This window comes from Dermacentor variabilis, chromosome 1 (assembly GCF_050947875.1).
Source record: "Dermacentor variabilis isolate Ectoservices chromosome 1, ASM5094787v1, whole genome shotgun sequence".
Classification (NCBI taxonomy): Eukaryota; Metazoa; Arthropoda; class Arachnida; order Ixodida; family Ixodidae; genus Dermacentor; species Dermacentor variabilis.
Window position 1 is genome coordinate 285,446,175 of NC_134568.1, and position 22,940 is coordinate 285,469,114.

At 47.5% G+C, this 22,940-nt stretch overlaps 1 long non-coding RNA gene across 1 annotated transcript in view; it reads left to right on the forward strand.

Annotated features, from left to right (window-relative positions):
• The window catches only part of LOC142566421 (uncharacterized), a 91,714-nt gene extending 73,532 nt beyond the window's left edge, over positions 1 to 18,182 (forward strand). The window contains exon 3 of the long non-coding RNA XR_012825061.1: positions 16,687 to 18,182. This is a non-coding gene — a long non-coding RNA (uncharacterized LOC142566421). The remainder of the gene's footprint in view (positions 1 to 16,686) is intronic.
• The last annotated feature ends 4,758 nt before the right edge of the window (positions 18,183 to 22,940 follow it).

Here is a 22,940-nt window from a genome sequence, read left to right on the forward strand (position 1 = left end):
AGTGTGTGATTGATAGTGTGAATAAAAAAGTTTATTCAGCACTAACTGGAATGGTTGATAGTCCTGCATGTCATGTTCGCAGATTCGAGGAGAACATTGACCACTTATTGTGGCACTGTCCTCAATTTCAAGCACAAAGACAGTCTTTGTCCAACACATTGAGGAAACTAGTTTAACGGCCTCTGAGTGAACAGACAGTACTAGAGCACCGTCGCCACCGATCATCGGCTCAGAAGGCAGTGAAGGTACTTTTCTGCTTTCTGAGAACGTCTGGTTTGTACGAGCGGCTTTGACTCAAGTACTGTCCGTGCAGGTCTTTACACTGTTGCGGCTTGGGGTGGCGTTAGGGCGAGGAACCCACCAATCCCATCGACTGCCACGTCAGGTTGTAGAAATGAAGGAAAAAGTATTTGTTGGCTTAGTTACAGGGCTCCAGTTACGGAAGCCCATTCCACGCAGGAGCAAGTCAAGCATACGAGTTCGCATAAATACCCTCTGCCCTCCTGCTCGAAAAGTCTCCGCTAGTCGACTAGGGAATCTGACGACTGTCCAGCAGCAAATCACAATCGTCGACTCCGTTGCGAGCATGGGCGTGGGCCCATGCTCGCAACACTCCGCAGTACCTCCGCCTCCGAAGCCCGATGGTATGGGTATGCGGCAGGATCGCAACCTGCGAATCCAGGGTCGCCGTCGTTGTTTGGTAGCATTGATGGGGTCCCCTTTTCATCCTTAGCTCAGGCTGTCAGGTAACGGTGGGGTTGGTGGCCTTTTGGAGACCCGTCTAGAGTCGGTGTCCACGCTGCGTTGACCTCTAGATAGATGCTGATGGATGGGTGGTGGTTTGCCTCGTGGCAAGCATCTATTTAACGGCGACTCCCAGGTCGCCTTCGTTGTTTGGAAGCATTAGATAGGGACCTCTCCGCCCTCCCCCCCCCCCTTTTCATACTTAGCTCAGGCTGACAGGTAATGGTGGGATGGTGGCCTTTTTCGGGACCCGTCAAGAGTCGGTGTCCACGCTGCGTTGACGTCTGGATAGGCGCTGATGGATGGGCAGGTGTTTACCTTGGGGCAAACGGCAACTTAACGCCTTAGTGGTGTTGGGACGTAACAATACTCTCTCTCTCTATCCCTTCTTTCTCTTCCTCTGCTTCCTTCAGCCAGCGTAGGGTAGCCAACCGGACTCTTGACTGGTTAACATCCCTGCCTTCCTTATATCCCTATCTCTCTCTCTCTCTTTAGCTCGCTTCGTGCGATAGGTCGGTTATCTCTGAGTAGGCGCTCCCTGGACACGTTATCGCTGATACGTGAAGGAGTATCTGAATGTTGCGACATTGTCATCGTGGCTCTTTTTTTTTTTACGTTGAACCTCCCGAGCCTGTTTCGGCGACTCTGGCAACCTGCAGATGTAACGCCGAGCGTGTCACGAAGTTGTGAGACACCACGGAGAACGCGCGTAATGTGCGCGAACGGAGTTGATGCATCGTATCGAAAACAACCATACTGCGCACGGACATCTCCCCATATGAACATATCGCAAGCGCCCAACATGCAGCATAGTTGCGAAACCACAATAGAAATGGCCGACAACTTCGCTTTTTCTGAAGCGCCCGTGCAAGTTGAACTACGCACAGCGCTTAAGTATACAAGGTGTTTGGAGACAATACAAATTTTTATAAAAGCGAAATGAGCGCAGCGTAGGTTGCGTTTTTTCAGACGAGTTCCTAGGCGAGGCGGACATACTTTGCCGCTAATAACGTGATCTCCAGAAAGCTAATCAACAAAAGTTAATTGATTAACTTCTTTATTAGTGCCTTTGGGGCAGTTGTCTAAGTGGCAAACTTAGACAAGTAATTAATACCACCAATAAACATAGGCCAATAACGAGGGTCTCGAATCCGGCAACATTGATGCCTTCAGGTAGCACGTGAGGGTTTATTGACCAGTTGCCTACACCCTAAAAGATCACGTACTCGTGACGCCTGCGGCAGAAAGGATGTTCCACATCTGCCGCCAAGGTTTGTGAGTGGTGGCGCTGGCTAACACTCCCAGGGTTAGTTCTAGTAGTAACCCATAAATACCCAGAGAAAGTGGCTGGGAAGACGGCGCCATGGTAGCGCAATTGGTGGAGCATCGCACGCGTAATGCAAAGACGTGGGATCGTTCCCCACCTGCGGCAAGTTGTTTTTTCATTCAGTTTCATTAATTTATATTTTTTTATTTCAATGAGTAATTACAAGTAATTTCCCCTGCGTCCTTGTTGGTTGACATTTTCTAATATATATATATATATATATATATATATATATATATATATATAGCTAATGCTACAGTAACAATAGATCTTATACTGTCCTGTGACTGGCGCAGCATGGCCTTAGTCGCTTTTGCGCCATTAAACCCGAATTAACTAACTATACATATATATATATATATATATATATATATATATATATATATATATGTGTGTGTGTGTGTGTGTGTGTGTGTGTGTGTGTGTGTGTGTGTGTGTGTGTGTGTGTGTGTGTGTGTGTGTGTGTGTGCGGAGATACGAAAGGCAGGGAGGAAGAAGAGGACGCAGAGAACGAAAGAACATTGAAGACCGAACTGGGCGCTACCACCATCGTCCATCTCTCGTGAATAACACCATTCCGTCACAACTCTTCGTAACAATATATATCAACCTTGAAGCTTGAAGTCTATTTGTAGCGCGAAAGAAAACAAGCACATACATTTTCAGCAGCACGTTTGAAGGTCACAAATTAGAACAGTTCGGACGAGCACCTGTATCACAGTGCCTACAAGATATATACTGACATAAGCAGCAGCAGGATGGATTTTAAAAGAGATTACATACTACAGAAAGATATACAGGGTTGATATAATCTCGACCGGGTGAGGTGGACCTTCGCCGCAGGAATCAGGAAACGACGACGAAGCCGAGCATACTGAGGATGAAAAAAAAAGTAGAAAAGATTGTATTCACTTCATTGGTACATGGATGTGACTCTCATCTGAGTCTCGAGCGGTCTTATTCACACGTGGGTCCGTATGGCCTTAACATAACCACTGGAGGTCCTGTCGTGGTCGCCGTCTTCTTCCGGAGCCTGTGGAGTAGTAGTGCTTTTCGCTGTCCACCCTTTTGTGTCAGCTTGTGGACAGCTGACACAAAAGTGTGTGTGTGGGGGGGGGACCGCGATGGCAAAGTCAGTTTGCGAAGTGAAATGCATGCGCATCAAATAGGGATCTTGTAGAAGATTGCTTGATGTTGTGCTCGAAACCGCTGTATCATCATGTTACCTTATGCTGCCCAGTGTCCCAATGGAACTTGACTTTCCACCACGTCAAAATTTCACAGACACACACACGCATTAGATATATATATATATATATATATATATATATATATATATATATATATATATATATATATATATATATATATATATATATATATATATATGAATCGCATATTTTGGCGCTTTCTTAGTTGACTTTTTGTGATCACTACTAGCCTGGCTGAGAGCCTCGTTCGTCGAAGCCAGCCACATATAAGCGGCTCGGGGTTCGGTCGCGTCACAGAGTCGCGTCTCATCCGCACAGGCATCCACTCAAAGACTTCTGTGAAATTTGGAGCTGTCGCAGCAGCGTCACAGAAATGCCTGTGTGTTCAAGCCGTAGTGAAAAGGCAATGAAATGTATCACGTCTAGTAACGGGCCTGCTAACTTCCCATCCTGCTCAATGATTTTGAACTGAAGGGTAGACATTATAGTCACGCTCCGTAGACAATATGTACTCATAAACGTTGAGGAGCGCAGTTGACAGCCTTGTTATTTATGGACCTCTCGATGGTCTCAGTGACTATGTATTTTTATTCATTTGTGTCGTCTGCAGCCGTGCGTACTGCAAGATTCACCCTGGTATATGGGGGCGTTAAAACTTGTTATTCGAATTTCCTTTCAATTACACTGTCAAAATTGGTCAAAATTGTTGTAGTTAACGTTCGCGCTTTTCAAGAAAGTGTGGAGCGGAACTGTGAATAGTTCATTCATTCATTCATTCATTCATTCATTCATTCATTCATTCATTCATTCATTCATTCATTCATTCATTCATTCACAGTACCCTTAATGACCCTCAGTTGAGGGTATTACATGAGAGTGCAGTGCAAACATAAAAGTGGTTACAAACTAGTACTCGCAACAACAATAGGCCAAAATACAGAATAAAAGTGTGCTGAACATATTATGAAGATTATAACGGTTTTGATGTACCATTATCAACAAAAATGATATCGAGAGATATGTTTGACTCGTGTGAGAGATTTCAGCTGAGGACAGCGTAACTCTCTCAAAGGGCGGACGCCTGAGCTTAATTGTTAGATGGGGATTCGAGACCAAATCGAAATTGAATCGAACAGTGCCAGAAACGAATTGAATCGAATATCGAATACTTTCGAATAGTTTTAGAATAATATTAAGTAAGAAAAAGAGAGGGAGAGAGAGAAAGAGTACAAGGCAGGAATTACGAAAGGGCGCGACATGAGCGTACGAAAATACGGATATCAAGTACCGCAGATGGCGATAAGACCAGATGCGAGCTTCAGTAAATGGCTTGCACACTGCTTTGCGTAACTGCTGGCGTAGTTTAGCCGTCGTGAAAGGAAAACCACCTCAAATTATCGCTATTCTTTATAAATACCTCGTGCTCATCTCGCAGCCCGGATGAGAAGACAGTGAGCAGTGGGGGTGAAACATTTCGACACATACCACAAAGCCGGATATTAAAGATAGATTCCTTGATTCCCGTTTGTACTCTGTGTCGCGCGTGAATATGGTGGATTGTGAAGTAAGGTAAAGTGGGAAGGCGTCGATCAGAGGTTTATCATTGTGAGAGAACCAGTTAAAGAAGCTGACGCAGAAGCTATATACGCAGCAGTAACAGTCTTTACGAACGACGTGAGGCATTAATCATCCATACGTTTAAGATGGCCGCAATTAAATTGTGTGACGGCGATCAGGAGCTCGTTCACACCTGTCCGTTTGAAAAGGCGCTTCAATATATCCCCAGTACTCCACAGCCAGAGAATATGAAGGGAGCTCTCTTCCTTGCCCTCACCACCAGAGGAGCAGCAGAGGAGGAAGGGAAGGAGGGCACCAGTCCCAGCACACGGCCAAACAATGGTTCACGGAGCTTTTTGCAGGCAGAGAACAACACCAAGTGTTGACTGAAAAACCTTTAAAATATACTTCAAGGACTCTAAACATTCGACAGACACAGAACGTAGAGACCTTGCTCACATTACCGCCAATGAGATTTTGGTGTGTTCCAAGGCACAGCAAAGGGCTGTGAGCGCGCAAATATTGTGGAGCCGAGAATTCACAGCGGTGCCCGTTGTCCTGGAGCCGGGAGCGTTGACGCTTTCGCGCCACCTGTAAACATTACCCGCTGACAGTGCTGTGCAGGTTTGTGGCTGCACGTGTAAGTGTCTTCATCCTGATACGATGAGGACGAGATCGCTTCAACGCACTACAGGAGTACGAGTTAGCTTGGAGCAGATCGCGAAAGCGTCGACTCCACCGGAAACGGTGGCATCGAAGTGGCAACCAAGCTTCGCAGGAGCTACGCAACAACAAACTCGGCCGCGGGGCGGCAAGCGATTCCTGCTGGCACGGGAGGCGCTCGCCGCAGCGGTTGAGGCGTCGGGTGGCCCGTAGCTATACGTGCTGCTGCAGCTGCGAGCCTCAATTTACACAACACTAGGCCCCGTATATGCGGGTCTCCAGCTGCGCCGCCGCCGCTCTGGGAAGCGAGCTGCTTCGAGCGAATAGCCCGGATGCCGAGCGGAGGCACGCATTTGCAGTGGAAGGGAGAGTGGGCGTATCTTTTATTTGCATCCTCTCTGACGTTTACGGTGCTCCGGCCCCCACTTTCTTTTCGGTTATATTTTCTTCGTCTGTATTCCCGGTAGTACGGCGAAAATCGTTGAATCGCAAAGCTTATCCGCATTATAAAGCGGCCGTTCTCTTTTACGGACAGAAATTTAGTTTTTCGGATTGTGACGCCAAATCATCGCTGATCGTAAGACTCGCGGGCAGTTCCTGCTCCTTTTCTTGCCCTTTGTTCGTAGCCTAGTAGAAGCTTGGAACTCTCTTTAAATAGACGTTTGTCGACGGCAGGGCCTGCCGCTTAGTGTATGCGTATATATATCGCATGCACAGCTGCCTTGTGTGCAGGTCACCGCCGTCAACCCCTTCCTATAAAGTGATTCTAAAGAACCGTTCCATTAATTTGAAGACAGTCAACGCTTCGTAAGCCCACCTGTCTCTTTCGTGCCCTCGGCAACCGAGTTGTCACGAAGAACCTAACCGACCTTTGTGATTTCTGTTAAACGTTCACAGCACATACGGTCTCCAGCGTTCTAAGCAACCTTCCAAACGCTTGATTTGAGATATGCTTGTGTAGAAAGGAATCGCACAATACAAATACTTCACACTCAGTACTTTGTGTCAGTTCGCCCTTTCAGTAAAAACAATAAAGAAGGACCTATTGCTATTCATTCCTTACTTTATTTCCAACAGAATTCTAAACTGAGAGCGAATGTCAGTAAATGAGTGCGGGTTAATTTTGACCACCTGGGGTTCTTTAACGTGCCCCTAAATACTAGTACACGAGCATTTTGGCATTTCGCTCCCGTCAAAACGCGGCCACCACGGCCGAGAATCGAACCCGGGATCTCGTGCTCATAAGCGCAACGCACTGGGCTATACCGCGATTGGTTAGTTAAGTAAGCAGCAAAGTCGAGGAGTTGTACGGGAACTGTTTTTCTGGCAGCGCTGAGTGCGACATATACGCCCCTAGTAGGGCTTTATGGAGAAACTGAGCTCCGTCAACGAAAACACGAAGTCAAAATGATAAACGAGAAAGCGTGTATATTTGCATATAGCCCGCTGCCAGAGCAAAGACACACAATCATATCCCATCGCTCACCGATATATATATATATATATATATATATATATATATATATATATATATATATTTGCTCTTCCGCATTCGTCGGAGTGTGTATAATAAGTAATGGCATGATTTAATCTCGGACGCTTACTTCTCTGGCAAAAAAAAGAAATCCAGTTACGCAGAGATGACTCATCGCCCTATTAGCAGAAGGTATACTAGTTGCAAACAGGGCGTAAAGCTGGGCGAGTTGGTTGATCTTCATAGTAAAAGCAGCGCAAGAGGAACGGCAACACAGGACAGAGAAGTACACATGTGTACTTATCTGTCCTGTGTAACAGTTGCTAGTCCAGCGCCTGTCCTGCAGAACAGGCGCTGGACTAGCAACTGTTCCTTTTGTGCTGATTTTGTTATGATGTATAGCAGTTCTCATTTACTTTTTCTTCTTCGTTCGCTTTTGAAGTGACGCTGGTATGCTACAACTCGGATGGAATAATTTTGCTGCGTATAATTAACACAAGAAGCCACCCATCGCAGTGTCGACGCACAACATGTTTAGGCATCGGACACAGCGGTTCTTTTTGAGGGTGCTTCTGCTGCGCGACGCACATCTTCCTTTCATGCTCAGCTATATGAGCTACAGGCTGCACTATGCTAAGGACATTCGCAAGGTCGGCCAGCCACGTCGGTGACAATGCCGCCAACAGCCTTGCTCAGGGCTTAAAGAGACGCCTACAAAGCGCCTCTTGAAGGCGACCCTTTAAACGACGTAGTTCGCTGTCGGCGTTCCGTGTATTTCATCATTTGCCGCTGCCTATCGGTCAAGGACTGCGGCAAGTGGTGACAGCTGTTGAAACGGTCACCTTGGCGCCTCCTCGTTTTGTTTGCTTCGCGAAAGCGCGCAGGCATTCGATGACGACGTAACTGGCAAGAAATTAAAATAAAGTTAATTGAGCTTGCCGTCACGAAACCGCCGCTCCAGCGGAGCAGATGATCGCGCGTCTCGCGTTCATGGTTGGGGAGGTCGCCTACAGGGAGAGACACTGTATATACGCGTGGAGCCCCGATCCTATTTGTACGCTACAGCTGTCGTTGTTCTTCTATCACCACCACCACCACCACCACAACGTCATCATCATAACGATCATCACCATCCCATGTGCATGTAGACCACTGCCAGAGCAAAGACACACAATCATATCCCATCGCTCTCCGATTAGCTATAGTGACCCTTGGCTGCGTGGCAGTTTACTCATGGACAAAGTATGCGGCGGTTTGAATGCTGATCAGGAAGCAGGATGCGTTTTGCTTACCTAACAGGCTTCAAACTGCACTTGCGTGGGGCACGCAATGAAAAACACGGTTGTATATATACAGGTTGTCCTAGCTATCATGCACCAAGATATAAATATATGCTAATACCATGTAGCTGGGCAGAATCAAGGTAATGTCATTTGCCGTCGCTTGGAGATACTCAGATTATTTTTTTTGCATTCCACCTAACTACATTAGTCTTAATTACTTAATCAACTTTTCAAATATTATAATGGGATGAAAAAGTGTCAATGGGAAAATTGTAGAGCAACATAAAGAACTCCCGATACAGCTTTCTGTTGCTCGATACGTGCTACATAAAAGTGTTCTTTTCCGAGCGTAAAAGAAGCCCGCGATTACACGCAGTTCCTCGAGCGGCCAGCCGCGCGGCAATTTTGCATGTAGCCTGCCTTTTTATCATCAGTCGCTTTTATGCTGCAGCCACCCGCCGCGGCAGCCGCATTTCGATGGGAGCGAAATGCAAAAAAGCTCGTGTACTTAGATTTAGGTGCACGTTACAGAACCCCAGGTGGTCGAAGTTTCTCCGGAGTCCGTCACTGTACGCCGTGCTTCATAATCAGATTGTGACCTTGGCACGAGAAATTGCAGAATTTATTTTAATTTTCATGCGGCAGCCCTGCATAGGGAAGTGAAGTTTGCGTCCGGGCAATTTTATCAGCGCAGTCCTTCCGCTTAAGGCTCACTCACACTAGGCCGACCCAACACCGATTTCGGTCTGCCGACTGTCGGCGACAGCGTGTTTTCCTTCGTGTCGGCGCCTTTGTCATACCGTACCGTCGACGCAGCCAATCTGCCGACAGTCGGCGGTGAGCTCGGAGTCGGAACAGTGTGACAGACGCGCCGACACGAAGGTAAAAAACGCTGTCTCCGACAGTCGGCAGACCGAAGTCGGTGTTGGGTCGGCCTATATAGTGTGAGTGACCCTTTACCGACTTGGCAGCGGTGATAGGAAACAACAAAAGGCATACTTCCAATCGTGTACCGGCGTCAGCTCGCATCTGATTGTGGGAAAAGTGTCTATTATTTCTGGACAAAAAAGCGACTGCAACCGAACGAGTTCGTACAATAATTTTTTTCCTCTCTCTATACGCGTCACGTCATGGCAGACGCGCAGAGGCGCCCAGGTCTGTCCTTGCCAGATATCGGCGATGACAAGTTGTGTGCCCATTTTCAACAACGCCTCTACACTGTGCCTTCAACAAAAGGAGGCACCCTGCAAGTTTCTAGAATCTGACTCTATCCACAATGGTGCTTTACTTTTTCTCCCTGTAGTTTACGGCGCTATTTGGTCGCACACCCCTTCTTGCCGATGTTCACCTGTCAGCCGTCGGGGGTGCGGCCCGCAGGATTATATCCCCCTTCCGATCTTTCCTACAACGGCCACAAAGATATATAGTCACTTTTTGCACACTCAGATGCGAACTGACGCCGGTGCGTACGTGTGGTTAGCGCTTCATGAAACATGTGCACATCGCATGTGCATGCGATGCGCACATGCGGAAGAAAAAATAACGTGAAGACGAGAGGAAAGGCAAGGGCATTTCGGCAGTCTCCATGCGCCGCGCGCACATTGTCGAAGTCAACGCAGCCCATCGATCCAGCTGTGCAAGTGTTCATCAAAATATTAGGAATGTTGCCTAGTAACAGCGTTCCAGCAAAAAAGATAAAAGAAAAAGAGAGAGGAGGAAGACGGTGAAAACGCTGCGAAATCAAACGACATCGTTGGCGCCGAGGTTCCGGCACAAAACTCGAAAAAAGAGGCTCGGCATTTCTTTTTTTCGACTATAAGCCATCTTTTTTTTTTCTCTCTCTCTCTTTCCATACAAACAATGGCGGAATAATTTCCCATACAATGACAGCTTCTGAGCTTGTTGGTCCGTTTCGACTTGGCTCAAACAGCGTTGATGCAACGGGAACAAAGAAGGCAGATACGACACAGTATATGCCATGTTTGTCTTGGTGATACACGACTACCTTGTGATGTTATTTTTTGGCATTCTGCTGATCGAACAAAGCTGATGTTTCCGAAAGCAAGATGTTCTGGTCTCGCATTGTCTTAGTGCTTTTTTTTTCTTTTCCTTTTCTTTGGAGGGGGGGGGGATAAATGGCTCGGTCAAGACGATGCAACTTTGGTGCAGCGGAAAATTGACGTGTATATGCAGCAGATGCAGAGCAAGGAGGCAATAAGTGTTACACCTAATAAGCATTGAGCGCGCTCGTGCACGTGTACTTAGAGTTAGATGCGCGTCAAAGTACGCCAGGTGGTCAAAATTAACTTGGAGTCCTCATGCACCATATGGCTTCTCACGTCAAATTTGCTTCTCGTATTACATTTGGGTACAAAAAGATTTGTCTTTCTTCTTTTCTAATTAAATGCGTGTGTAGGAGACACGTGGTTTCACGCGTGATGGCAATTACTAACGTTTGCGCTTACCCATCAAATATTATTATTATTATTATTTGTTTTGAACACATGTACACATATATACAGTTAACAGGAAAGGGAAGGCGAGGAGCAGGCTGGCAACTGCCACCGGAAGGGGCACAACGCCTGCCTACTCTTCTGAAGGGAGGTGACAGCAACACAAAAATGGAAGATAGGAAGGAAGGGAGGAAAGAGGAAAGGAAGAGCAACAGGACAAATCTAAAGACTAAAGTAGAACACAGTACACTAGCACGTTGTTCCGCCGAGTTTCGACTCTGCAGCCGGAATTAAAGAGGCCAGCTCAAAAAACAACGCAGAAATATTAATGTAATAAATAAATAAAGTGGGAGCGCGTTTCTGCACAGTTGACACAAAGTGCGAACGATGACAATGAACAGCACAATGCGTACAATTTGCAAAGCAAGCGAAAACAGATTCGCGAAATTGAATTCTATGGTTTTACGCGTCAAAAACACGATCTGATTATGAATGCCGCATAGCGGGGCATTCCCGATTAATTTGCTCACCTAGGGTTTTCTAACGTTCAGCTAAATCTACGTATACTTAGCAAAATGCAAGAACGCAAAACGCTAGAACGCTCGTATATACACGAGCGTTCTTCCGTTTTTTTGCCCCCGATCAAAATGCAGCTGCCGCGGCCAGCATCGAACCCGCGACCTCAGATGTGGCACGCCATATATCCACTGGGCTACCGCGGCGTTTAAACGAATTCATGTGGAATTTGTTACAGTATTGGAAAAATTACAACAAATTCATAAACAGTTCATACAAGGGCCTAGTATGCATGTATCAGTGCCTATCAAATTAGGTGCACCGTGACGCAGATTTCCGAAAAAAAACTTCGTATTATACGCGCATAAGTATTTCCATCTTTTCGCCGCGCCTAAATGACCCCTGGTATTACATTCAGGTTACACCACACGCGGCTTTTTACGGTATTCCTTTTCTGTAACTACAACGCTGTAGTGCGAATACGGAGCTGCGCCAATTCGACGCCATTTGAACTTACCGACACGGAATGAAGCAGACGTTCGATTTGTCGAAAATAAATAAATAAAGTCAGCCAGCGGGAACGCCTATACTACGAGCGTTTCTTTTTTTTTTAATTTTCATTTTATCTCTCCACCACAAATTCACGTACATGTTGACAGTTCGTACTATTTCTGCAATTGTATAAGCAAGTAAACTCTGTCGCTCACACAGAAAGACGTTAAGAGAGCGTAGGTTCAGCAGAACAAAGGGGGAAAATAAAGTATTCCTGTAAACAACCTTCAACACCAGGCGCCAGTATTTTCTCGGCTCTGGGAATCAAGTATTAGTCGATTTTTTGATAAGTCGGAATAAGGTCGCACACTTTGAATCACTATAAAGAAATGCGATGAGCAAAACGTGAACAAGGCGAATGCAGGAGCCAACGTTTCGACAAGTGGACTTGTCTTCTTCAAGGCGACGTATGCTTTCCTCGCCACAGTATATATAGGTGGGGTTCTTCTCCTCTCCCCTTTAGAAGAACCCCACCTATACATACTGTGGCGAGGAAAGCATACGTCGCCTTGAAGAAGACAAGTCCACTTGTCGAAACGTCGGCTCCTGCATTCACCTTGTTCACGTTTTGCTCATCGTCTTGAATTTCCATCTCCCGCATTCTCCGTCCTTTCTCTATAAAGAAATGCGTCTAGCAAAGTGAGAAATGCAAGCAAATTCATCGGTGGACGTTTTGCCGCCTTATATTTCAGCTACTGGTGCTTTATCGGGCTCTATCTATTGCTCCCTCCACCACCTCTCTCGCTGCCACTGTCAGTAGCGCAATACTCGTTTACATTACGTGAAGTGCGTTACAACAACACAAACGAAGTTGGCCTATATATATAATCAGTCGCCATCGCACTGTGCCAACAATAGGGCGACACTACTGCAGCCTCGTTGCGGTTTCTTTCCTTCTTCCTTACTTTCTTTCTATCACGCTCGGAAATGCCGCCGCTGCGTCATGGACGGGGGCGTCCCGTGTAGACAAGCAAGGAAATCTGGTTCATTGTTTTGAGCCACTCGCGGCGGTGACGCCGGCCAGCTGGGTCGACGATGCGTACACAACGCGACAACTGAACCGAGATCACCACGCCCGTTTTCCGCGCAGCCATCTGCACAGGTATACCTCCGCTGCATTGCTGCCACGTCGGTGATTCACCTCGGTACTTTTACGGCAACAAAAATGCGGCAATGCGACTCCGAAGTGACCGCAAAACAACTGCCATGGAAAATGGAATCTTCTGAAGGAAACGTAGCATTGTCTCTACTACTTCTTCTTTTTCTCTTTTTTTTTTCACTCGCATAATTAAATGAGATTCGGTATTGCTAGAGGGCCAACCAGACAAACCGTCTTTGATTCGGCCAGTGAAATGTGCAGGCTGCGTCACCATTGTGGAGTGTCCCAATGCCTCTTGTGTCTCCTATTGTGTCTCCTATTGTGTCCTTGTGTCTCGTGCGGTTGAAGCAGTGCCGCGTTCTGGAACTTTTGCTCGCCTGCCAAGTTCATTTCCACAGTTCGGCCGTCCCTTTTTACGACTGCATCAGTTCAGAAAAATGTTGAAGACCGCGGGTCGTGCATGTGTCAGGCGCACGGAGCAACGTTTAAAGATACTGGCGGGCGAAAATACGCGAAACCGTTTGTTAGGCGCATACCAGCCGTCGCAAGCTTTTTCTAGGGATGTAAAGTGCCTCAGCACCCTTCAGGTCATTGCGCTGTGACGCTAAATGCAGCTCTTTTCGCGGAGGCCTGAACAAATTCAACCGCCTAAAAACAAAAACAAAACAGAAAAACGCCCTCGGCCGCTCGAAAGGGAGAAGGCTTGTTTTTAAACAATTGCAGGTAAGGCAGCCCTTGAACGGCCTCCGTTTCGTGCGCCCAGCTGCTGCGCGCAACCAGCCGAGCGCGGAGTCAGAATCGACACGCACGCGTTTGCAAACCTAGCAAAAAAGAGACAGTTTTGGAGCGTTAGCCATGCTTTCTTACAGGCACTGCAGAAAGGAGCGTGGCACGACGTGCATTAAGTCCGTAGCAGCAGAGCCCAGAGAACACAGATACACGGAGGCCTCGGATAATGCGCTGTCGTAGGTCACAGAGATAGCAGCGGACGCCGAGTCGCAGAACGCGAGCTCTGCATGCGAGACGCTGAACTACTGTCTTCATGCAGACAGGTAAACTATACAATGACACTTGATGGCCCACTGAAGGCACCGAGTTTCATTTCGTTTTATACGTTATGAATGATAGGGCCATTTGTCTGGCCAAGTGTTGTGCCGTCGTGCGAGAAAGAACGTTCGAACCAGAACCGCTGTGCATGCTTCAACGCCAGCGTGCTATACCTCTACACGGCTAAGGCCTTCGGAAATCATATTATGCAGCGGTTGCCTGTACACAAGGCAATTAATATGGTCATGGCCTCTCTGAGCTGGGTATAGTACATATGTTGTATGCCTCTAACGCTTCTTTAAAGCACACGGAAATGAACAATGTCGAAGCACGGGCCTAGTAGGCGCTTCTGCTTCCTGTTCTACTGATCCGAACAGGCCACAGAGAAGGAAACTACTCTGGAGCGGCACGTGTATTCTATATATATATATATATATATATATATATATATATATATATATATATATATATATAGAGAGAGAGAGAGAGAGAGAGAGAGAGAGAGAGAGAGAGCAGACGAGCCGCATGGAAAAATAATGAAATATCTAGGGCGGCTCCACAGCCACCGTAGTCCTCCATATAGAAAGCAACAAAATCCCAATAAAGAAGAGCGTCAGGCAGGGAGATACAGTCTCTACAATGCTTTTCACAGCGTGCTTACAGGAGGTATTGAGAGGCCTGGATTGGGAAGAATTGGGGATAAGAGTTAATGGAGAATACATTAGTAACTTGCGATTCGCTGATGATATTGCCTTGCTTAGTAACTCAGGGGACAAATTGCAATGCATGCTCACCGACCTGGAGAGGCAAAGCAGAAGGGTGGATCTAAAAATTAATCTGCAGAAACCTATAAAGTAATGTTTAACAGTCTCGGAAGAGAACAGCAGTTTACGATAGGTAGCGAGGCACTGGAAGTGGTAAGGGAATACATCTACTTAGGGCAGATAGTGACCGCGGATCCGGATCATGAGACTGAAATAAGGAGAAGAATAAGAATGGGCTGGGGTGCGTTTGGCAGGCATTCTCAGATCATGAACAGCAGGTTGCCATTATCCCTCAAGAGAAGAGTGTATACCAGCTGTGTCTTACCAGTACTTGCCTACGGTGCAGAAACCTGGAGGCTTACGAAAAGGGTTCTACTTAAATTGAGGACGACGCAACGAGCTATGGAAAGAAGAATGATGGGTGCAACGTTAAAGGATAAGAAAAGAGCAGATTGGGTGAGGGAACAAACGCGAGTTAATGACACCTTAGTTGAAATCAAGAAAAAGAAATGGGGGCTTGAGCAGGACATGTAATGCGGAGGGAAGATAACCGATGGTCATTAAGTGTTACGGACTAGATTCCAAGAGAACGGAAGCGTGGCAGGGGGCGGAAGAAAGTTAGGTGGGCGGATGAGATTAAGAAGTTTGGAGGGACAACATGGCCACAATTAGCACATGACCGGGGCAGTTGGAAAAGAGGCCTTTGCCCTGCAGTCGGCGTAACCAGGCTGTTGATATATATATATATATATATATGTCACGTTTGTTCTGCCACGCCCATAGTGATGTGAAACATTTCTTTAATGACAGTATGTAATAGGAGAGTTTGGCGCTTTCTTGGTGACTACTCCTCGTCGCTTGGCTAACAAAAACATTATTAGTATATGTGTCGAAAAACGCAGACTACAATCAGACAGCATAAACACAAAGTTCTGTGCATGAGTACAGGAACTCGCAGAAGATAAACATGTACAATTGGATAAGGAAATACAAGTACATTAAACTGTCCGAGAACACATGCATATGTTAACATTTTCGCAGACGAGTAGACGAAACGCAAGTACAAATACACAACGTGCTACATAACTACTTGACAACATATAGTAAGCTTAGACTTACATGATACAAATATTTGTCACTTAACACTAAAATTTAATATAAAGCTAAGCTATTGCTATTTTCTAAAAAAAATAGAAAGGTTTCAAGCCACAAGCGCGTTTTCTTGCAGCCCCATTCTGAGCCAATTGCGAAGTATTTCCTTCAGGTTGAATAGTCGTCGACCTAACCGCATTATAGCGGCCCTCAGTGCTCGGCTTGCGGTTTCGTGTCTAGCGCGCTAGAGAAGATGGTGACACATCGTCGTCTGTGTGACCACAAGGGCACTGCAGCACAGGGGCAGGTTTTATGTCGAACAAAAAGTGTCGCGTATATTCTGTACTTGCTAGTCTGCCCAGAAATTGTGGAGGAGGGCAAGACTCTGCTTGTCGGGCAGAAACATGAAGTGGCTCCGTGCGCTGCTGTCGATGACTTCACCGTCCCGCGAGGACACAAAATTTTCGGGAGAGAGAGATGCTTCATCTCCTCTTAACGTCTTCTCTCTCTCGGTATTCACTTATATGCCTGTGCAAAATAATAAAAAAAATTTCGAAACTAAACATATAAGTATGTTTAAAACTGCTTCCCCTATTGAAAAAGGCCCATACGCCGCTTGTCCTATATGGGCATATGTGTTTTATGGAAACATACGGGTTTTAATGTAGAAACCGATATGTTCAAACTGGATTATGGACACTGAGCGTATACGGGGCATACAGGTTTCTTTTCTTTTTCTTCCTCGACACTGTGCATATTCATTTGGCGCGCTTACTCCCTTGCAAAATAAGCAAAATCAGGGCCTAACTGTTAAGCTCGCGGTGTTTCAGGCAAAGTAAGACAAACAGCACATATACCAGCCCGCACATGGGACACCGCAAATAGCGAGTGCTATGATGCGCAGGTTGTTCACGGCGGCGTTCCGGATCCAGGAGCTCCACATAGCCGCCCACATGCACCAAGGCCCGTGGGAACGTCATCTGAGAAGCAGTTCTCCAGGCGAAGCACTTCTCGTGTTACCGGAGACTGTTCGACCGCACAAGGAAGAAAAAAAGCCGGCAGTAACCTACAGGGTTGCACAACAAGGGGGATCTTGCGAATACGGAGTGGCATATACTTTAGACCATGATGGATCTCAGCATCCTGTCAAGTTGGAGACGCCCGAGTCCAATAGTTGTCTGTCTGTTGTCCGACAGACATGCGCCAAGCAGAATGTACTACAGTGCGGATCCCAATTAATGCATTCGCCCTCGTAACCATTTTCTTAGCCGTCGACACTACGTCACCGCTGACGCGTATCTTCGCGGTGCACTCGGATATCTGGAACACGGTGTCACGTCGCACGCAGGAGTATAGGCGGCGATTAGCAGGCACAAGACAAGCTGGAAATCACTGTTCGCCGTTGGCCCTAGTGCGCGCCATATATAGATCCATTTCTAAGTGGTTGGTTTGTTCAACGCCTCCACAAAGACCGCCACTATACTGAGCCCTATTGTATTTGTCATGATCAATAATCCAAGCAGTACTGTCAGCGTCCCGCTCCGGCACAGCTGGAACACGGGCGCGACAAAAATACACAGTGCTTGAGTCTCCTCTGTTCCCTGTATGACCATCAAGGCGTTTTGTTTTTTACTGACGTCAGAGCTTCGGCCGACAACCACGGTGCCCGCAGGGCCGATACGAAAGCAATAGAAAAGATCACACGCATGGGTTGGTATTTCTTGTCCATCTATTCGGCAAGGTCAGTATTGTCAACCAACTATTAAACCCGACGTACGGTGATAACCTTGTATTGCTTAGCGCAACTAACGGCAATGGGGAATGTAGAAACGGCGGAAAAAAGAAGAGACAAATATATAGGGTAGAGGGCAATAGCATAGAAGGACAGTGTTAGGTATCTGCTATATATTCCTTCCAACTTTATTGAGAGAGCGAGTGATTTATTTGGATGTAATTGGAAATGTTGGCTACTGTTGAGTCGTCGGCTTCTCCACAAGCAATAAAGTGCGCAAAGATCAAATGACGATAGCATGAGGTCACATGAAAAAACAAAAAAAAACATAAGAATGTTACGGCAATAAAACACATCTCACAAACATGCTTAAAGAGCCAATTTAAAGAAACGATAAACGGTAATATGCTGCATTTTCTGCAACTAAACACAAGTCAACCAAGAAAGTCAACCGAATATGCAAAATAAATAATCAAACAAACCAGGACATACTAAGTTCTACGTAGATACAATGTCACTTTCAGTAAAGAAGATTATTAAAGCTTTTAGAGCTGATCGCTGTAATGACATGGTCCAGGCAACTTTTCTATGCCGTAAGGACGATCAACAAGGCGATCCACTGTTGTCTTCAAAGCACTCTACGGTTCAAACTTAGGACAGCTTATGAGAGCGTGTTCTACAGTCTCCCATGAATGGTACGAGCAACAAGGCACAGATGAACGGCGCATACGCTACTTCCAACCTTAGACAATGAACCAGAGAGTCTATGTCACGGCCAGCATCAGCACAAATGGGAAACCGCCCATGGGGGTAAACTTTTATACAGAACTCTGTTCACAGAGAGAGAGAGAGCAAATGATAAAGGAAAGATAGGGAGGTTAACCAGGACTGAGCCCGGTTGGCTACCCTACACTGGCGAAAGGGAAAAGGGGACGGAAAGATTAAAAGAAGAAAAGAAAGTCTACTGGGTATATCGTTCGGTAACTCAGTCCAGATCACAGACGCTGATTCAATCCAGTAGCCTTCAAATATCGCAGCAGAGCTTTTGTGGCCTTTTGTAGTTGCGATATGCGAGGCCATGGTCCCAAGATCTTCTTCAAGGTGAACGGTGTTCTATCTAGCTGATTGAGAGCTGTGCAGAGGTCATGTCTTTCGTTTTGAAAAGATGGGCAGTAGCACAGTAGATGTTCTATAGTTTCCTCGGCACCGCAGGCATTACAGTCGGCGCTATCAGTCATTCCAATCAAAAACGTATATGCATTGGTGAATGCGACGCCCAAGCGTAAGCGGCACAGCATTGTTTCCTCATTTCGCAGAAGCCCTGGTAACAGCCGCAGTTGCATAGAGGGGTCGAGGGAATGCAATCGTTCTTGGGTGAATTCAGGTGTGTGCCACTTCTCTAATGTCATACGGTGTGCTACCTTGCTTAGGTGTTTGGCTGCGTCGGTCCGCGATAAAGGTACAGAAACAAGGGTTGCTCCTTCGTTTGCTTTCCTAGCAGCTTCGTCAGCGAACTCGTTGCCGGAGATACCGCAATGGCCAGGCAGCCACTGAAACACGACGTCGTGTCCTTTCGCTATCACACAATGGTGTATTTCTCGTATCTCCGACACTAGTTGTTCACACGACCCGCGACGAAGAGATGACAGAAGACATTGTAAGGCCGCCTTCGAATCGCAGAATATTGCCCACCGATTAGCGGGTTGGTTGTTGATGTAATCAACGGCACCTCGGAGGGCAACAAGCTCCGATCCGGTCGATGTTGTCATGTGAGAAATCTTGTATCGTACGCTAATTGATCGTGATGGTATAACCACTGCGCCGGTGGAGCTGGTCAGAGTGGAAGAGCCATCCGTATATATGTGGACTCGGTCAAAGTAGAAAGTGTTCAAACAATCCAGAGCTGCTTGCTTCAGGGCCAAGGTAGGCAGGTCGGTCTTCTTTCTTATCCCTGGAACCGTGAGACGCACTTGAGGTTGTTTTAAACACCACAAAGCTGAGGTTGAACGTGCTGAAGGTGTGAAGCCTGATGGTAGACAGGCACGGTGGATGCTGACCTCGTTGGAGAAGGACGCCTGTGGTCGTCGTTCTGGCAGGCAGGCAAGAGAGCTTGATTGCATGCGTGAAACATGACGAACATGGGCCCTAAGCGTGTCGATGCTAATGTAAGTCGTGATCGGATGGTCTCGAGCCATTATAATGGTTCCTGCTGTTGAGGCGCTCCGCGGAAGTCCTAGGCAAACACGTAGTGCCTGTGCTTGCACGCTCTGTAGTTCTCGAAGATTTGACTTGCATGTTTTAGCAAGCACGGGAGAACTATAACGTAGCAATCCGATAAAAAGTGCTCGATATAACTGTAGCATGGAGCCCACTGACGATCCCCATGTTTTCCCGGCGATAAACTTGAAGACATGAACAATAGATGTGAGCTTCTTCTTCAAGTGGGCAACATGAGGACTCCAAGAGAGGTCCCGGTCCACAATGACACCCAAAAACCGATGGTTTTTCTTGTAGGAGATAGGCTGGCCATTAATGCATACTGGATAACGAGACATTAGTTTTCGTGTAAAGGCGACGAACGCACATTTTTTTGTTGAGATGGTAAGGCCTTGTGTGTGAAGATAGTGAGATGCCTGTGTTGCTGCTTTCTGCAGCCTTGCGCGAACCTGCAGACGAGTGACCGCTGATGACCAGATGCAGATGTCGTCGGCGTAGATTGAGACACTCACTGTTTCCGGTAGGGATTCGGCCAGCCCAAGAAGTGCGAGGTTGAAAAGAATAGGGCTTAGAACCCCACCTTGGGGAACTCCTCGGCATATGTAGTGGCCGGTAGTCGGACCATCTTCCGTACGTACGAACAAGGACCTTTGTGCCAAGTAGTTTCTGATCCATCGATATACTCCCTCCTAGTTCAATTGTCAAAAGTGCGTCTAGAATGGGTTGATGGGAAACGTTGTCGTAAGCGCCTTTCACGTCCAGAAAGAGAGCTACTGATAATCGTTTCCAAGATTTTTGCTGTTCTACAGATGACATTAAATCGATGACAATGTCAATCGACGAACGGCCTCGTCGAAATCCCGCCATAGAATCAGGGTAAATCTTGTGGTGTTCTAGGTACCATTCGAGACGCATGAGGATCATGCGTTCCATGAGTTTCCCGACGCAGCTGGCAAGTGCTATAGGCCGATACGATGCCAGTTCGAGCGGCGACTTCCCTGCTTTTAGTAGCGGTACCAGGCGGCTGCGTTTCTACTCCTGTGGGACGACACCATCTTGCCATGAACTATTAAAAAGGCTGAGGAGTTCTTGAAGATCTTGAAAGACTGACCAATCGATTTGGCGAGATACATCCGGTAATGCGGCGTCTAGACCATTGATTCTCACATAGGTTGGAATGTGATCACTTCCATGGGTTTGAATATCAGTGAACCACTGCACGCTCGAAGTCAGGCAACGTGACACCAAAGTCAAGTCAAGGCAGCTACTGTACGTTGTTCCTCGCAGAAATGTCGGACTTCCGTCATTTAGAAGACACAGGTTGTGGCCTGATGTAAAGGATATTAATGACCTGCCCCTCGAATTTATCCTGGAGCTTCCCCATATATGGTGGTGAGCGTTGAAGTCCCCTGTTAATATCCAAGGATCGGGAGTAGTAGCCATAATATCTTCTAGTCTTCTAGTCTTCTAGTTCTGTTCACAGAACTGGCATCAAATCGATGGACGTGTGTTATAAACCTGCATAATTTTGTTCTAATGTTAGCATGAGCCCTCGCGAATTGTGTTCGTGTGAAAGAAGCATTGTCATGTGGATCTCTATAGCTAGTTTGTCGGCTCCGGTGTTTCATTTATAAGTCGCGTCCAGTTCCTCTCGTTGTTTTTTACCCTCGTATTTTGCAAAGCAGAACGTGTAAACACGGCTACGTCAGCGCACTGCGTATTCCCTTCTTTGCGCTGGGCGCGCGGATGCGTGCGGTTGCCCAAGAAGCGGCGGCTGCGGACAAGACCCGTTTGTCGGCTTCTCTCCTCGTGTGGCTGGAGAGGAGGCTACCGTACACCGCCCACGAATAGTGCAGAAAGCGTGGCGGCCTCTCGGCTCGCTCCAACAATAGACGACCTTGACAGCGCGCGCCGGATGGGCTCCTTCGATGGGGACACTATCCGTCGCCCCTTGCCTACAGATAGCGGCAAAGTGCTCACGCGAACGGCCCGCTGCATACGCTTTTCGGCCACCTCACACGGTGTCGTCATTCTCCGCCCTGTTCGTTCGCGCACAAGCGCGTCACTTCAAGGAAACGTGTGTCGTGTCCCACGCAAAGGGTTGCGCCCAGAAAGGCGAACGTACAGATCACCGTCGTTCTTGCTTTCCACCATGTTTCACGATGTGACGAAAGCTGAAAAAGAGTTGCTCACGTACGGAAAAAGACGTGGTTTCATAACACAATAATCCAGAAGAGAAAACCAACCTGTGGACTGCTTCGACTGTGCGATAATAATCAAAAGGACACGATATTGATCCAAAGATCGTCACAGGTGTGACAATTGGGCGGCAGGTATAACGCGGGGAAATATATGTCCGTCTATTACGGTACTCCCTAATGCAAAATTTGAGCGCAGTGTTCTCATTGAGTTCTCATACGTGTTCTCATTTCGCGATATATTGAGACAACGAATTTGAGACCGAAATCGCCGCACCGACTGGCAGCGGACCAGTGCCGTCAGCGCCTTCGCAGAGGCATGATGAGCGGCATCGGAGCCAGCTGCGGAAGGAGAGGACGACGAAGGCGGCGAGCCACCGGCGAGCAGTGGCCCGAGCGCGAGGGGCAGTGTGGGAACGCTGGCATGATGAGCGGCATCGGAGCCACCTGTGGAAGAAGACGACGAACGCGCGGGGCAGTTGCACGAGCTAGTTCGCGCCGTTAGGCCGAGGACCGCCAACAAGCCAGCTGTGGTAGGCGGCGCCTAGGAGCGCGCGGAGCAGCGGCACGAGCGCATTCGCGCGATTACGCCGAGGGGCGCCGAGTCGAGACGACGACGAACGCGTGAGCAGTGGTACGCGCGCGCGAGCACGGTTACGCCGACACTCCACCCAGGAACGGGCGCCTAAGAGCTGCGTTTTAAATATAAAAGGATGTCTGCGAACAGAATTTCTCGAATATGTGGGTCATGGAAAAGCCGGATTCTCCTGCAAGCTACAGCCTAGAGTTGTTGCAAGCGCTTTAAATCGTGCGAGCAGCAGCAGGGAGTACTACTACTATATCGCTGGTCAGTGGCGTAGCTAGGTCGTCTGGCACCCGGGGCCCATAGGTCTTCTGTCACCCCCCTCCCCGGGTGTAGCCGGCGGAAAGAGGGGTGTCTTCAGACGTATATGACACCCCCCCCCCCCTCACTGGCCCCTTGCACTCGGGGCCCACGGCCCTCCGGCCCCC